At 41.9% G+C, this 12,352-nt stretch overlaps 1 protein-coding gene across 2 annotated transcripts in view; it reads left to right on the forward strand.

The window, feature by feature from the left end:
- Positions 1-2,111: 2,111 nt before the first annotated feature.
- Positions 2,112-12,352, forward strand: part of LOC128706467 (TRPM8 channel-associated factor homolog) — a 43,585-nt gene continuing 33,344 nt past the window's right edge. Inside the window, exons 1-2 of one of the 2 annotated variants that reach the window (XM_070096935.1) lie at positions 2,129-2,265; positions 2,821-3,116. The gene's annotated coding sequence lies outside the window, so the exon portion shown is untranslated. Of the gene's footprint in view, positions 2,266-2,820; positions 3,117-12,352 lie in introns of both variants that reach the window. The other variant, XM_070096934.1, reaches the window with a different exon arrangement.

A 12,352-nucleotide genomic window follows, 5' to 3' on the forward strand; every position in this document is an offset into this window, starting at 1 on the left:
TTCATTCAGTTTATTAACCTTGTTATACACGATCCTAGTAGTTATACCCGAATCCTTCACCGTTTCTTTCCCTCAGCTATGGATGAGTTTGCCAACCAAATGAGTCTCCCAACCAAATCACCTTCATGTGTGCATGTACTTTACATATTTGTAGCTGCAGGGGTCGATTAAGAGCTCCTGGCCCCGCCACTTCGCTGGTTGCCACTAGGTTCACTTTCTCCCTGCTCCAACAGCTTTATCGTATGTTTTCTTAAAGCTATGTATGGATCCTGCCTCCACTACTTCACACTCCAGATTGTTCTACCTCCTGATAACTTTAAGAGTGGAGAAGTACTTCCTAACATCCCTACAATTCATCTGAGTTTTTAACTTCCAGTTGTATCCCCTTGTTCCTGAATCCCTTCTCTGAAACATTCTGGCTTTGTTCACCTTGTCAATTCCCCTCAACATGTTGCCCATATCTCTCCTGTCCTCCAGTATCCAGATTCATCAGTCCTCACAAGACATACCACTTAGCTCCGGGACTAGTCTTGCTGCAAACTTGTGCACTTTGTCTAATTACCTGACGTGCTTGACCAGGTGTGGGTTCCATACTGGTGTTGCATACTCTAATATGTACACGGGGGAACAACTCGATGAGTACAAGGTGTACAGTGTCATGAATGACTCCTTACGTAGATATGGAAACGCTAACCTGTATGTGTACTCACCTAATTGTGTTTGCAGGAGTCAAATCATAGTTCCTGTGTATGTGTGTGTGTACTCACCTAATTGTGGTTGCAGGGGTCGAGAGTCAGCTCCTGGTCCCGTCTCTTCACTGATCGCTACTAGGTCCTCTCCCTCTCTGCTTCCTGAGCTTTGTCATATCTCTTCTTAAAACTATGTATGGTTCCTGCCTCCACTACTTCACTTGCTAGGCTATTCCACTTCCTGACGACTCTATGACTGAAGAAATACTTCCTCACGTCCCTGTGACTCGTCCGAGTCTTTAGCTTCCAGTTGTGACCCCTTGTTTCTGTGTCCCCTCTCTGGAACTTCCTATCTCTGTCCACCTTGTCTATTCCCTGCAGTATCTTGTATGCCGTTATCATGTCTTCCCTGACCCTTCTGTCCTCCAGTGTCGTCAGTCCGATTTCCCTCAACCTTTCCTCGTACGACATTCCCCTGAGCTCTGGGACTAGCCTTGTTGCAAACCTTTGTACTTTCTCTAACTTCTTGATGTGCTTGACCAGGTGTGGGTTCCAGACTGGTGCTGCATACTTCAGTATGGGCCTAACATACACAGTGTACAGTGTCTTGAACGATTCCTTATTAAGGTATCGGAACGCTATTCTCAGGTTTGCCAGGCGCCTGTATGCTGCAGCAGTTATTTGGTTGATGTGTGCTTCCGGTGACGTGCTCGGTGTTATGGTCACCCCAAGGTCTTTCTAGAACCCTGAGTGAGGTCTGTAGTCTTTGTCCACCTGGCCTATACTCTGTCTGCGGTCTTCTTTGCCCCTGTGTGTGTGTGTACTCACCTAGTTGAGGTTGCAGGGGTCGAGTCCGAGCTCCTGTGTGTGTGTGTGTGTGTGTGTGTGTGTGTGTGTGTGTGTGTGTGTGTGTGTGTGTGTGTGTGTGTGTGTGTGTGTGTGTGTGCTCACCTAGTTGTACTCACCTAGTTTTGGTTAGTTGTTGGTTACAGGGGTCGAGTCATAGCTCCTGGCCCCGCCTGTTCACTGGCCGCTACTGGGTGTGTGTGTGTGTGTGCGTGTCTTACACGATGCCACTTGTAACAAATATTACTACCAGTTCTTCATTTAGTTAGTTTCATTCACTGAGATCCAAGTATTGTTTAAGACTTGAATGAATCATCCGAAATGCAATGATAACCAGTTATATCCACAAAACAGCACAGCTTAATGAATTATGTGTAGCACTTGGCATGTCTTAAAGCGGGACTCCCAGAAGTTGCCAGAGTATATTTTCTAATGTTTTTCCCCTTTAATTATTTGTGTTAGATTTAATTAAATGCAAGAAATTCAATAAATTTTTGTTCAGTTGTTGGTACTGTTATGAAAGAATGTATAAATGTCGAGAGTAAAGAGGTGTAATATTTGAGGAAGGTTGTAACTGAGTGACGGAGGTACAGATGGTGAGGGTGTGGTGGTGTAATGGGTTAGGTGGCTAGTATATCAACTGTCGCTCTACAAGTGTGTACTTATCTACGTACATGTGGTTGTTGCTCTAACTTACATTACCTCTACTGCCCTCAACAAACAATTCCAGGTATTGTACATGCAGATTTATTAATGTTACTACGTTCCTGTTCACTTCACTTTTAAGAATCACCAGTACGCACACTAACATACTGCTGACACTGTTTATAAATTAACTTGATGCCATCAAATAACTATCAGTGGTTCACCCTACTATATTAACAATGAACAAAAGCGATGATTTGCATCGGAATGCAGGTTTTGGTTAGTGTTATTATATATTACAAAACATGGTGAAATGGGAAGAGATAGAAGGGAGAAGTGAAAGCTGAATGTCACACTGTTATCTATATTGGGTTATCCTAGGTTAAGTTCTACATATATAAAACCAGCGTTAAAGTTTTTACAAGTGTATTAGTGCTAAATAAAGGTTTATCCTCCAGTTCATAAATTAACAGTATTGTAACAGTGTCGTTGTCAGCAGGATGATACACTGCAAGTACAAACTACGACTTACAGCAGACATTTCTAGCTTAAATATTGCAAGAAGACAAACAAATGTAGAGGTGGTGTTGGAAAGAACGGTGTATGACAGCTTCGAACCTGTTTATCTCACATTCGCTAGGCGCTGCCTCATCCCTACGAGCTGGCGTCCCCGGGAATATAATAATAATGACTGACTGAGTGACCAGGTCGACTAATATTCCTTGTGTAGTGTCAAGCTTAATGTGCATGACTGGTATATAACACCAACAAGATGAAGAACTGAGACAGGAATGCAACATCTCTTGTATACAGTTCTACATTCTTCACATTATGTCCTTGAACTGATAAAGCCACTGGTTAAAGAAATGTCTACAAATGAATGAGTCATTCAAGTTTACCAAGTTGAACGACTTGCACGGCTCTGGCACTTCCGTTGTAAGTATTAAATTAATGTGCCAAACTTTTCCTACAGATAACTCTTGTACTGGGAAATATATGTCAAGTGTCGTAACTTTCTTCTAACTGTACATAGACACTAAATTAAAAGTTAAAAAATTTCTTGTTAAAATAACTTTACGAAAATAAAACTTAATCAGTAATGCCTGTAACTTAATGGTAATAACTAACTCATATTTGTGTCATCTTTGACCTCTGCAACTCCTGCAATAATAATCACATAAATTGCCAGTAATTGCGTCACATATTGTAAAAAGTGTCACTAGCGGACTATTGTCACACCATCCACCATTATAAGCTAGATGGTGAAAATTTCATGAATTGGTAGCGCACTCAGCTCTCATACTGAGGTTCCTGGTTCGATCCCAGGTACGGGTGGAAATATTAGGACGTGTTTCCTTAAGACGCCTGCTGTCCATGTTCACCTAGCATTAAAATAGGTACCTGGGTGATAGTCGACTGGTGTGGGTCGCATCCTGGGTCAAAATTGACCTAATTTGCCCGAAATACTCAGCATAACTACCTACCTGGAGGGAATTCCGGGGATCAACGTCCCCGCGGCCCGGTCCACGACCAGGTCTCCCGGTGGATCAGGGCCTGATCAACGAGGCTGTTACTGCTGGCCGCACGTAATCCAACGTACGAACCACAGCCCGGCTGATCCGGCACCGTCTTTAGGTATCTATCCAGCTCCCTCTTGAAGACAACCAGGGGTCTTCCCGTAATGCCCCTTATTTCTGGTGGGAGGCTGTTGAACAGTCTTGGGCCCCGGACACTTATTGTGTTTTCTCTTAGTGTACCAGTGACTCCCCTACTTTTCACTGGGGGTATGTTGCATCGCCTGCCAAGTCTTTTGCTTTCGTAAGGAGTGATTGCTGTGTGCATATTAGGGACCAGCCCTTCCAGAATCTTCCAGGTGTAGATTAAAATATATCTCTCTCGCCTGCGCTCTAGTGAGTACAAGTCAAGTGCTTCCAGGCGCTCCCAGTAGTTAAGGTGTTTGATGGAACTTATACGTGCAGTAAAGGTTCTCTGTACATTCTCTAGCTCTGCAATTTCACCTGCCTTGAATGGGGATGTTAATGTACAGGAGTATTCCAGCCTAGAAAGAATAAGTGATTTAAAAAGGATCATCATTGGCTTAGCATCTCTTGTCTTGAATGTTCTCATTATCCATCATATCAGTTTCCTAGCAGATGTGATAGTGGCATTGTTGTAATCCTTGAAGGTGAGATCCTCTGACGTTACCACTCCCAGGTCTCTCACATTACTTTTCCTCTCTATTGTGTGATTGGAGTTTGTAGTATACTCAGTTCTAGTTATTATTTCCTCCAGTTTTCCATAACGGAGTAGTTGGAATTTGTCTTCATTGAACATCACATTGTTCTCCGTTGCCCATTGGAAAACTTGGTTTATATCTTCTTGGAGGTTAACAGTGTCCTCAATGGATGACACTCTCATGCAGATCCTAGTATCGTCTGCAAAAGATGATACAGCGCTGTGGTTTACATCTCTGTCTATGTCTGATATGAGAATAAGGAACAGGATAGGTGCGAGTACTGTGCCTTGTGGGACAGAGCTCTTCACTATGGCAGCATCCGATTTAACTCTGTTTACCACTACTCTTTGTGTTCGATTGGTTAGAAAGTTGAAGATCCATCTGCCTACTTTGCCGGTTATCCCTTTAGCACGTATTTTGTGTGCTATTACACCATGGTCGCACTTGTCAAAGGCTTTTCATATACTGGTATGTAATTGTCAGCTAGGCATGTGTACCTTGTACATGTAGAAATAAAGACGATTATTATTATTATTATTATTATTATTATTATTATTATTATTATTATTATTATTATTATTATTATTATTATTATTATTACTATTATTATTATTATTATTAAATGCTCAACAAATATCAGTGTTGACGTGGAGGATGTGCATGTTGACTCTCCTCTATTTCTGTCGCTGTGCTATCCAGAGAAGATCTCTCTGTATATAATAAGTTAAACATACTCTAACTCTGTGCATGCAAAAGGAATAGCGCAGAGTGGTTATAAGCTTATGATGCCGCCAATATTATATATATATGTCGAGCCGAATAGGTAAAACTTGCGATTTTGGCTTAAATATCAACTTTCTTCTTGCCGAATAAAGCAAGCGAAAACTTGTGTATGCAATAATTTCGCAAAAATCATTCTGAACGTAACGAAAAAAAATATATTTCATTGTTTATTATTAAATTATTGTAAACTTCTCTAAAATATATTTACTTATATTAGGCTAAGTTAAATTGCGCTTGTTATAATAAGGACAAGTAAGTTTTCTAAGGTTCTTTTGCTACAAAATTAAAATTATTTAAATTTACAAAAATGAAAAAGATATATCTTGAAACGTTTAAGAGAAATTTTTAGAAAGGACTTGATTTTAAATTAGTTCTTACTAATTGACCAATTTTACCTATTCGGCACGACATTGTATATATATATATATATATATATATATATATATATATACTTGTGCAGAATTTTTTTGTGCATGTGCATTAAAACAAAATTAATACCAGGTATTTAAAAATTTTAATATGTGTGAATTAATACCCAGGTATTAAAAAAAATAATCTGGGTATTAAAAATACTTCAGATTGTGATGTCGACCATATAAAGATTTTTAAAACAATCTTGAAAATTAGTTTCGGAAATTATCTTTATAAAACTTGAGGAGAGAGCAGCTACATATGTCAGCTGATTTACCAACCTTCATCTAGTAATAACTCATGGTGGAACAGGGCCTGATCAACCAGGGTGTTACTGCTGGCTGCACGCAATCCAGCGTACGAGCCACAGCCCGGCTGATCAGGAACCGACTTTAGGTGCTTGTCCAGTGCCTGCTTGAAGACTGCCAGGGGTCTGTTGGTAATCCCCCTTATGTGTGCTGGGAGGCAGTTGAACAGTCTCGGGCCCCTGACACTTATTGTATGGTCTCTTAACGTGCTAGTGACACCCCTGCTTTTCATTGGGGGGATGTTGCATCGTCTGCCAAGTCTTTTGCTTCCATAGGGAGTGATTTTCGTGTGCAAGTTCGGTACTAGTCCCTCTAGGATTTTCCAGGTGTATATAATCATGTATCTCTCCCGCCTGCGTTCCAGGGAATACAGGTTAAAGAACTTCAAGCGCTCCCAGTAATTGAGGTGTTTTATCGCAGTTATGCGCGCTGTGAAGGTTCTCTGTACATTTTCTAGGTCGGCAATTTCACATGCCTTGAAAGGTGCTGTTAGTGTGCAGCAATATTCCAGCCTAGATAGAACAAACGACCTGAAGAGTGTCATCATGGGCTTGGCATCCCTAGTTTTAAAGGTTCTCATTATCCATCCTGTCATTTTTCTAGCAGATGCGATTGATACAATGTTATGGTCCTTGAAGGTGAGATCCTCCGACATGATCACTCCCAGGTCTTTGACGTTAGTTTTACGCTCTATTGTGTGGTTGGAATTTGTTTTATACTCTGATGAACTTTAAATTTCCTCACGTTTACCATATCGGAGTAATTGAAATTTCTCATCGTTGAACTTCATATTGTTTTCTGCAGTCCACTGAAAGATTTGGTTGATGTCCGCCTGGAGCCTTGCAGTGTCTGCAATGGAAGACACTGTCATGCAGATTTGGGTGTCATCTGCAAAGGAAGAGACGGTGCTCTGGCTTACATCCTTGTCTGTCAGATATGAGGATGAGAAACAAGATGGGAGCGAGTACTGTGCCTTGTGGAACAGAGCTTTTCACCGTAGCTGCCTCAGACTTTACTCTGTTGACTACTACTCTTTGTGTTCTATTTGTCAGGAAATTATAGATCCATCTACCAACTTTTCCTGTTATTCCTTTAGCACGCATTTTGTGCGCTATTACGCCATGGTCACACCTGTCGAAGGCTTTTGCAAAGTCTGTGTATATTACATATGCATTCTTTGTCTTCTAGTGCATTTAGGACCTTGTCGTAGTGATCCAGTAGTTGGGACAGACAGGAGCGACCTGCTCTAAACCCATGCTGCCTTGGGTTGTGTAATTGATGGGTAACTAAATGGGTGGCGATCTTGCGTCTTAGGACCCTTTCAAACACTTTTATGATATGGGATGTTAGTGCTATCGGTCTGTAGTTCTTTGCTATTGCTTTGCTGCCCCCTTTGTGGAGTGGGGCTATGTCTGTTGTTTTTAGTAACTGTGGGACAACCCCCGTGTCCATGCTTCCTCTCCATAGGATGTTAAAAGCACGTGATAGGGGCTTTTTGCAGTTCTTGATGAACACGGAGTTTCATGAGTCTGGCCCTGGGGCAGAGTGCATGGGCATGTCATTTATCGCCTGTTCGAAGTCATTTGGCGTCAGGATAACATCAGATAGGCTTGTGTTTACCAAATTCTGTGGCTTTCTCATAAAAAATTAATTTAGCGGCTTGCTAAAAACTGAGTCATATTGGGACTTGAGTAGCTCACTCATTTCCTTGTTGTCATCTTTATAGGAACCATCTTGTTTTAAGTATGGGCCCAATACTGGATGTTGTTCTCGACTTTGATTTGGCATAAGAAAAGGAATACTTTGGGTTTCTTTCGATTTCATTTATGGCTTTTAGTACTTCCCGCGATTCCTGACTCCTATAAGATTCCTTCAGCTTTAGTTCGATGTTTGCTATTTTTTTGACCAGTGTCTCCCTACGCATTGCAGATATATTGGCCTCTTTTAGCCGCTCTGTTATTCTTTTCCGTCGCCTGTTAATGGAGCACCTGTCTCTTTCTATTTTACATCTACTCCTTCTTTTTCTTAAAGGAATATGCCTTGAGCATACATCGAGTGCCACCGAGTTAATCTGTTCTAGGCATAAGTTGGGGTCTGTGTTGCTTAGGCTATCTTTCCAGCTTATATCACTTAGGATTTGGTTTGCTTGGTCCCACTTTGTTCTTGTTATTGAAGCTGAATTTGGTGAAGGCTCCCTCGTGACTGATCACATTTTGTCGGTCTGGGGCCCCGCGCATACATGTCTGAACCTCGATTTTTTTGTGATCTGAGTATATTGTTTTTGATATGGTGACATTCCGTATCAGATCATCATTGTTAGTGAAGATGAGGTCTAGTGTATTCTCCAATCTAGTAGGCTCCATTATTTGCTGGTTTAAGGTGAATTTTCTGCAGAGATTTAAAAGTTCGTGTGTGTGAGAGAGTTCTCATCTGAGCTGCCTCCTGGTGTTATCACTGCAACAACATTTGCTATAGTCCTCCATTTTAGGTGCCTTAAGTTGAAATCCCCCAAGAGCAAGATGTTGGGGGCAGGAGCTGGAAGATTTTCCAGACAGTGGTCTATTTTCAACAGCTGCTCCTGGAATTGTTGGGACGTTGTATCCGAAGGCTTGTAAACTACCACAATGACTAGATTTTGGTTCTCGATCTTTGCTGCTAAAACTTCAACTACATCATTTGAGGCATTTAGCAGCTCTGTGCAAATAAGTGACTCAGCGATATACAGGCCAACCCCATCCTTTTGCCTGTTCACTCTGTCGCATTTGTATAGGTTGTAACCTGGGATCCATATTTCGTTGTCCAAGTGATCCTTTATTTGGGTCTCTGTGAAAGCCGCGAACATTGCATTTGCCTCTGCAAGCAGTCCACGGATGAAAGGTATTTTGTTGTTCGTTGCTGGCTTTAGACCCTGTATATCTGCCAAGAAGAATGTCATCGGATTGGTGGTATTGGGGGGGGACTTTTTTTCCGGAACTAATATCTATCCGTTGGTTTGGAGTGGAGGCCCTGGACTGTGATACCACTCCAGAAATGACTAGATTTGGTGTACGATTTCTGCAATTTCCTGCCAGTTTTTTTTCCTTCCTGGCACTAAAGAACCTCTCTCGAGTGGCCGTGGCTACCCGAGTTTTCCCATGGTCTGGATGTTTTGTATCTTTTTGTCCTCTTTAGATGGTGTGCCTGGCAAAATAGGTTAAAGCACTGTCTTTCCTGTACTGAAGAGTGACGCATTTCAGGGTGAAAAAGTTTACAGGAAGGGAGGTTGCATTTTCCTGCTGTCATATGGGTACGGCATTTTCTAAGGTGGTCAAAGTTGCACGTCCCATCTGTTTTTCCAGATATCCCATGCCTGCAGATACCAAGTGCATAATATTTACATAGGCTTGATTTCTGTTTGCCTTGGATTTTGTGACTGTATTTCCTGTTGGTGCATGTTTTCCTATCTTCACTAGTACTAACAATGGAGCTCTCACCAGTTGTTTCTGGTAATTTATCTTCACTATTACTAGTGGAGTCCCCTTGTTTGCTATCTCCTGTGGTATTGCTAGTTTGTAATATTGGTTCTATCTTGTCCTTGACTACACTTGTTTCAAAACTACAGCCCCCATCTCTCTCGAGGCCACCAATATGCATTCCTTCATTCATGTAGTTTGCCTACCAGGACAGCACCTCCAGTCATACAGTTACTGTCAGCCAGGACAGCATCCGCAACCAAGGACGATAGCACCATCCACCCCAGACTTTTTATTTTCCCATCTGTTATAGAATGCTTCCAGGTTTTCTATAAAGGCTGCTTTGATGTTATCCTCTTTTAATACCAATGCGATTTTAGTCCACAGAGTGATCCCATTTGGGTATACCCAAAAACACTTCCCTGATTTAATACCTCTTGTAGATAATTCTTGGATATCTGCACATGGGGCGTGAGCCCAGTTTCCACAGAAGTTAGATGCTTAGTGTTGACGTTGAGTCCCTCTTCATTAATGTCCATCTTGATGATCTTAATTTTCTCAGTGAAGGCTAATGAAGGGTTACTTCATCTCCCAACACCTACTGATACCTTTCTTGATCTTATTCACCTTTGTGTGGACTCTAACTCCTTTTCTTTTCAAGGTAGATTTTATTCACAAACCTTCGGTGTTGCTATGGGCTCTCGTTTGTCCCCTGTGACTTTCATTAGTTTCTTTTTTCTTGAAATACCAGACGTATACTGTGAATTTCATATAACCTGTAGTTACCAGCGGTCGCAATATACACAACGAGAAGCAATTATTACTACAGAAAAAGCGTCCTTCCTCCAAAATTTCCACCAGTCAACTATAGTGATAATATAGCATTTATTGTGGTGGAGACGAAAAAAAACTAGAAAAGCTAGATACAGCGATTGATAAACAAGGGTTGAGGCTCGACCGTTGGTCATTGTAGGAGCTGCCAGAAATCACCGGTTCTTCAACACGCAAGTTATACTTTTGTATCAATCAAATCACATATTACTCGGGTAGATAATTTCCAGTAGATCCTTCATGTGTTAGCCCAAATCACCGACCAGTATGTTTTAAATAAAGTGACCCACTGATCAGATCAGATCGACTGGTCCGAACCCTCGACTGGTCCGAACCCTTGACTGGTCCAAACCCTTGACTGGTCTGAACCCTTGACTGGTTTCAAACGGATTCGTTGGACAATAAAGCAGACTGTAAATGGATGGGGTTGTAGGCGCCCTTATCAAACACAAACAATAAATATAAATCAGGAACGTACACGGTAAACTGTCCAATATACAAAAACAGTTAGAAATAGAAATACAAATAGCTAGAGCTTCATTTAAGGAGGTTATTAATAGAATGTTCAAGAGGTTGCTAGTAGAATTACAGTAAATCAACCATTCAAATCATTATGAAGCTCTGTGTAGTCTGCGGTCAATCAAACAAACGGGCTTCCACATGGATAAATTGTCATTTTTGTGGAAATTGGTGTCACGCCCCTTGTGCAGATATCCAAGAACTATCTACAAGCAGTATTAAAACAGGGAAGTGTTTTTGGGTATGCCCAAATGAGATAAATCTGTGGACTAAAATCACAAGGGTATTAAAAGAGGATAACATCAAAACTGCTTTCATAGACAACCTGGAAGCTTTCTACAACAGATGGGAACATAAAAAGTCTGGGCTGAATGGTACTGCCCTTGATACTGGCCATGTAGTCAGAAACTGTAAGGCTGGAGGTGATGTCCTGGTAGTCAGTAAATGTGGGGCTGATAGTGCTGTCCTGGGAGACAGTAATGGTGAAGCTGGAGGTGCTGTCCTGGGAGACAGTAATGGTGAAGCTGGAGGTGCTGTCCTGGGAGACAGTAATGGTGAAGCTGGAGGTGCTGTCCTGGGAGACAGTAATGGTGAAGCTGGAGATTTTGTCCAGGTAGTCGGGAATTATACGCAGGAAGGAATACATATAAATGACCTCATAGGGGACAGGAGCCGTAGTAGGGAAACAAGTGTAGTCAAAGATAAGATAAAACCAATATTGCAAACTAGAAATACCGCAGGAAATAGCAAACAAGAGGACTCCACTAGCAATAGTGAGGATATATTACCAAAAACAACTGGTGGGAGCTCCATTGTTGGTGCTAGGGAGGATAGGAATAAGACAGGGAAACATGCACCAACAGGGAATACAGTCACGGAGACCCAAGGCAAACGGAAACCAAGCCTGTGCACATACTATGCACTTGGTACCTGCAGGCATGGGAAATCTGGAAAAACAGATGGGACGTGCAACTATGACCACCCTAGAAAATGCCATGCCCATATGACAACAGGAAAATGCAAACTCCCTTCCTCTAAGCTTTTTCACCCTGAACTGTGTACCTCTTCAGTACAGGAAAGACTGTGCTATAACTTAAATTGCCAGGCACACCATCTAAAGGGGACAAAAAGATACAAAACATCCAGGCCATGGGAAAACCTGGGTAGCCACAGCCACTCAAGAGGGAGAGGTCTTTTAGTGCCAGGAAGGAAAAAAAACTGGCAGGAAATGGCAGAAATCGTACACCAAATCCAGTCATTCCTGGAGTGGAACCACAGTCGATGGCCTCCACTCCAAACCAATAGATACAGATACTAATGCCGGAAAAAAATCCCCCCCCCCCCAGTACCAACAATACCACCAGTCCGATGACATTCTTCTTTGCAAATATACAGGGTCTAAAGCCAGCAACAAACAACAAAATACCTTTCATCCGTGGACTGCTTGCAGAGGCAAAGGCAATGTTCGCGGCTTTCACTGAGACCCACATAAAGGATCACTTGGACAACGAAATATGGATCCCAGGTTACAACCTATACAGATGTGACAGAGTGAACAGGCAAAAGGGGGGGGAAGGGTTGGCCAGTACATTGCAGAGTCACTTGTTTGCACAGAACTGCTTAATGCCTCAA

Source organism: Cherax quadricarinatus, chromosome 55 (genome assembly GCF_038502225.1).
Source record: "Cherax quadricarinatus isolate ZL_2023a chromosome 55, ASM3850222v1, whole genome shotgun sequence".
In the NCBI taxonomy this organism is placed as follows: domain Eukaryota; kingdom Metazoa; phylum Arthropoda; class Malacostraca; order Decapoda; family Parastacidae; genus Cherax; species Cherax quadricarinatus.